Below are 5,998 nucleotides of genomic sequence, written 5' to 3'. Positions count from 1 at the left end.
TCTTCATCTTCATCTTCATCTTCATCTTCATCTTCATCTTCATCTTCGTCGTCTAGGTCTTCATCTTTATCTTTTCCTTTATCCTGATCTAAATATGTCCATTCTTTTCTTCATTTACATATTCACCGCCACCATTGTTATTAGGTTAGGTATTTAAATTTTCCTTCCTCTTTGTCTTTATATCTAGGTTTCTTTACTTTTATTTTAATTTCTGTATTTATCACTTTCTTCTTCTCCATACTCAACTTTACCTTCTTCCTTGTTTGAGTCTAATCTGTTCATGTACATACATACATACATTTTATTCCTGAACTGCTGCTTAGCACGTTTCTTTAATTCGCTATCAATATTAAAGCATACATTTAGGGGGCATTTCCGCCCCAACCATGTACATGTGTGCATTGGTATTGGTGTGACTTTTGAATTGATTTTTTCGCTCTATTTTAAACTGATTTGAAATTTTAAAAATTGCCTGCACATCAGCATCAAAATACCTTTCTAATGATATATAACTGTTTATACCTTAGAAGTATAGTTTAGCCGTAAAAGGGGTGTAAAGGAAACATGATTGCCTATTTATATAATGATGTATGTATAAACGGAAAAAAATCCTACCCAAGATATTAGTTATTAAAATTACCTTAAAGGAATCTTCTTTCCTTTTTTTCCTTTGGCCAAAACAAAAAATACCCGGCCGGACATTTTCTAGACAAAACCCTGATTCCGTCGAGAGCCTAGCTAGATTTCTGTAATTGAAATTTTCTTGACGGTGCCAAAACGGGTTCGGGTATGAAATTCTTTTTTGCAGATAACACGGTGCTACAAAAAAATGCATAAATACACCCGAAACAAAACCTAGTGTAGGTTGTAGCTATGGCTATTTAAGCAAAAATACGGCATTGAATTTATATAGTGTATGAACCGGACATGCAGATTTTTTGAGCAGTTTGGCTGAGGAGTTCATCAATATTTAGTCAAAATTGATATATACAATGGCTCTTAAGTAGAAAATTTATGTTTCATAAAATTTTAGTAAAATAGGCGTGGCAACGCCCACATATGTATATCATATATGCCTAACTCAAAAACTATTTGACCGGTCTTGATATACACATTGAGTTTAGCCTCCTTAAGCACCGTGTTGATGTTTTTTTTAAATCGGACAAACCGTACTCCCCCTGAAATATAACTAGCCTAGAGTTTTTGAAATTACCTTTATGTGGGTGCAGCACGTTTTTTTTTTGTCCGATTTTCAAAAAATTCAACACGGAGAGCAAGCATAATGTGTATGTCAAATTTGGTCGAGATCGGTCAAGTAGTTTTTGAGATACGCTTATATGTATGACATATGTGGGTAGTGCCACACCCATTTTCCTGAAATTTTATGAAAAGTAAATTTTTTGCGTAAGAGCCATTGTATATATCAATTTTGATGATCCCCTTAGCCACGCCGCTCAAAATATCTGCACGCCCGGTATATCAATTCAAGGCCGTATTTTTGCTTAAATTGCTTAACTTCGACAATTTTTATGCAATTGCATTGGATAAAGTATCAGTTTATTCGAAAACAAATGTTCTTTTAGATATACATATACAACATAGAAACTTTTGAAATTAGCGATGATCAAAAGTCAAAAAATGAAGGAAACTAGGGGCTCATTAAAATTTTACCGATGATAATTCCCTACAAGCTAAGTCTATATGTCATCGTTTTAAAGGTCTATAAATCCTATTTTCAAAACTTGTTCGATTTCTAAAATCGGATGGAAAACAGTCAAGCATAAAGTACGAAAATAACCACTTTTTTTAATAAAAAAAATGGAGGCTTCAGGAACTATACTCGACCATACCTACAACCTACACTAGGTTTTGTTTCGAGTGAATTTCATGACTTTTTTGTTTGTAGCACCGTGTAATCTGTTCCAGCGCTTGATAGATTTTCTTAAAAATGTTTTTACCCAATAGAATATGAACAAGCCCTAGCTTAGAAAAATTAATCAGAGATAATCACCTCTGGCGCTGAACAGATTCTCTTAACGGCGGTTATTTCTCGTAGTGGCTGGATTGGCACTACCACGCAATATCTTGACTTGGGTAACCAGCTCCGATGCTAATTAGATTTTCTCTATTACGTTTACGTTGGCAGCGCCAGGACACTATTGATCTTGCAACAGCCTTAAAAGTGTATCTTCTTAGAGCCTGGACTGGCTCCAGAATAATAGTGTCCTTTGAGATGATCACTTTTGTATTGGGAAGATTTCCTTAACTGAGCTGCTTTTTAGTAGTGCCTGGGCTAGCTGTATCCTACAAAATCCTACCTAGAATAACCTATCCTGTCGCTAGCAACTTGTTTGTGACCAAAGTTTTCTTGACTCTGTCATGACAATCCAGACAATAATAATAAACTTTCAGGGAACTGGGTATTTTTTCCGAAACTAAGCTTTCTGTACCAGAGGTTAGATTGGCTTTACTCATCAGAGATTTTCATTTCTGCAGCTGGAGAGATTCTCTCTGAAAAATCTATCTCTCTGAGTTCCTGTACTGTCTAGCACTCAACACAATTTGACTTAAGCAACTGATCCTGTTGCTGGTTAGAAATTCCAGGCAATGATTTCGTTATCACCATCAGAACACGTTCCAGCAAACGACTGCGACACACTGGTTAACGGTATATCTTGCATGATTAATCAGTCGTTTTGGAGCTATTCATTAACTAAGTAAATTTATGTTAGTGATATTCACTTCGAACTTTTTATTTATCAAAAGTTAAGCTATTGAAATCTACCCCATTTGAGTTTTAATTATATTACAAAAACCGTGTATAGTCCGTGGCATTGGCAGGTCCTCTTTTATCCACTACTACTTTCATCCATTACGAAGAAACATTCCAGGTCTTTTGCCTGAATGTCATTTAGGTCGTGCGCTTCTAGGCACGGTGATCCTAGGAAGGGAAGTCTGGTTCTGGTGAGGGCTTCACTGTAGCATATAATTTGCTCTGCTGTTTCCGGTTCTTCGTGCTCTTTGATAGTTATTTTTTGACTTTTATTTAACTACTCCTTAAATAACAGTTATTTCTGATTTTTATTTTATAAAGCCAAAATAACAGTGAATTTTGATTTTTAAATGAAATGTTTTAGATAACAATTATTTAAGACTTTTATTTATAAAAGTCATAAATAAAAATCAGTCCGCGATCTTCATCCTGATATAGTAGTTTCGGCTAACGGTGCCCCATGTCAGACCCAGGGCCGTCGAGAGCCTAACCAAGCTCCGGTACATGTCGCGTTCATGGGCCCTCTTCAAATATAAACTCCATTCAGTAAAACAGCATTAGTTCAATTGTTCAATTCAAACCATCCATTTTAATTAAGATATACATATATATACTTATACTTGCACTTATGCTTACATTGATAGTTGGATTTGGTTAAATTAACTAGATTAAATATGTCATCAGAAATTTAATCAGTCGAAGAAACTCTTTCGGGGTTTTTGGTCGGCGAACATGAAAATTAGTGAGACGAAATTCATACTACGAGCCAGCCTGGACTCTAGTGTCAATGTTTCAGGACTTATTAAGCGATTTGACTCATGGTAGAAGATAAAAAATTCTTTACTCGAGACAACAGACTGAACAAACGCTCCACTGGAACAGAACAAAATATTCGTACTTAGTACTTCCGTCCATCAAATCCCAAACTTGCTACATGAACAGCGTTTGGATGGATGATTTCTTCTATTAAATCCATAGAAATGTCTACGCGATAAATCGCACAGAATGGAACTGCCTTTCCGCCGAGGTCTTTTTCCGTCAGATCATGATACTTTCACAAAAAATAAATTTGGCTGCACGATAATTTTCGACCTCGAAACGCCTTGTCAAGCAGCCATGAGGACGTAGAAAGCTACCTACTTCAATTGAGTTCCAGAATCGAATGAAGGTGCTTCTTCATGTGATTCGTCAAACTGTCGCTTCCTAATTTTGCGTATTTTCTCTGCGACGTATCTGTAATGCCTACACTGCCAACTACACATTCTTTAAGTATTAATGGTCATTGGTGCCTGCACGCTTTCAATTCATCAATCAGGCTCCATATGTTCTATGTTTCCATGTCCAGTGTGGCATTTCCCGCTTGGAGGAAGAGATTTCGATGGTTGGTTGCCGTCAAAACTTTGAACCAAATGGGGGCCAGGAAGATACACTCGAATGTCCGCATATACTTTTCAATACCCTTCAGATTCATTAGCGTTGCTGGACTCGTATTCATAAGCTCGATTTTTTCAATTGCTTTTAGTAATCTTGGAATGTGAGCTGCGAAAGGTTTCATACGAACCGACCAACGTGTTTGTGACATGCTGTGCAAGGAAAATTTAATTCCCTGAGGGCTTACGCTAAAGATATTGTTCAATTTCTATATTATACCGAAAAACATGATGACTTCTATACAAGATTCAACTGCATGAACTCCACATAGAATTAAACTATGACAAGCACAAGCTGTGAATGTGGCCAGAGAGTTGTTCTCAGAATATGACTCTATGCTCCTTGTAAAGGCCGATCATATTATTGCCATTGTCATACCCTTGCCCACGATAGTCAGCCAGTAAAATGTTGTGCTTTTGTAGAGTGCTACAGATCAGCTCAGCGATAGCTTCGCCTGTTTTGAAGTTGCAGTCCAAAAACTTCACTAAACGTTCTTGGATTTCCCACTCACTTATCAGAGTTCTTGTCGAATCAATTCCGTTTTCAAATAAAATTGTCATGACTGGGCATATGAAAGCTCAAATAAAGATGCCAGAACGTATTTAAAATAAGCTGTTTTAGTATGTAGACTTCAGCACGAAGTGAGTGTTTTTTTTATAATGCTAATGTACATTTTATTTAAGATATTATTAACATAATCAAAATTGTTTGTACCAAGAATATATATTTTAATATCTGGTTATCTTCAATGCTGTTGGGCGATGCCGGGCCCGCAAATCCCTCCGGGACAAATGCCCGGCTGCCCCCCTCTCGCCAACCCTGGACAGGCTAATTAAGGGCGCTGGACCTAGGAATCCACTGTTCACTTTTATATAACTTTTTAGGGTTTATCGCATCTTCTTATTGTATGTACTTAAAAACATGATAAAAATATAGTAAGGTAGAACCGCTGAGAGTCACTTTTAAAATTCTTGACGTTTCCAAACAATTTAATTTTTAAATGTACTCACAAACTCACACACACATTTTCATTTTCAATCTCAAGCAACAACAATTTCGAACAATTTCAATTTTTTATTTTCACTTTTATATGATTTTAAAATGTTGGCAAACTTCAAAAAAAACATGGCCGACAAATTGAGAGAACGGTTCTACCTTGCTATGTTTTTATCATGCTTAAAAACATATCGCCAAAGTTCTAAATATTATTATTTCATCTGCAGGAATGGTATAAAGGTATCCACACACCTACGCGATTCTGTCGCAACGAATCCGCACCGTTTTTGATGTTACAGACGTAACTGCTTCGAAAAAGCAAGTACGCACACATCTGTGCGATTTATCGCAGTAAAAACTATCAATTTATAGTCAAACAAAAAATATTTTTCAACAAAAATATAATTCTTAACTTTTCTGCATCAAATTGGTTTTGTTTTCTTACGTTCAATTTTGTTTTAATATTGTAAAATCCTTCTATTGACCTTTTTCGTTCTAAAAGCGCGGCAGTCTGCGATATCGGCACGACAAAAAGAAGAACTGTGAATGTTCGAATAAATCGCTACGGCAGAATCGTATAAATTCGTTATTTAAAACTATGGTCGGCATTGTTGTAATTTTTGTCGGAACAGATTCCCACCGACAGAATCGCGTAGGTGTGTGGATACCTTAAGTCGTAGTACAAAAGTAAATCACTTTATATTTACCCAGTTTATGTCCAAAAGGTTCGCGGAGGTTCTTCTGCTACCAGTTATTAGTTTCGCAAGGTCTTTAGTTTAGATATGGTGGTGTTAAAGA

This window comes from Rhagoletis pomonella, unplaced genomic scaffold (assembly GCF_013731165.1).
Source record: "Rhagoletis pomonella isolate Grant_MI unplaced genomic scaffold, Rhpom_1.0 Rhpom_scaffold_00010, whole genome shotgun sequence".
Lineage (NCBI taxonomy): Eukaryota > Metazoa > Arthropoda > Insecta > Diptera > Tephritidae > Rhagoletis > Rhagoletis pomonella.
The sequence above is the reverse complement of the archived record's forward strand: the minus strand, read 5'-3'. Positions refer to the sequence as shown.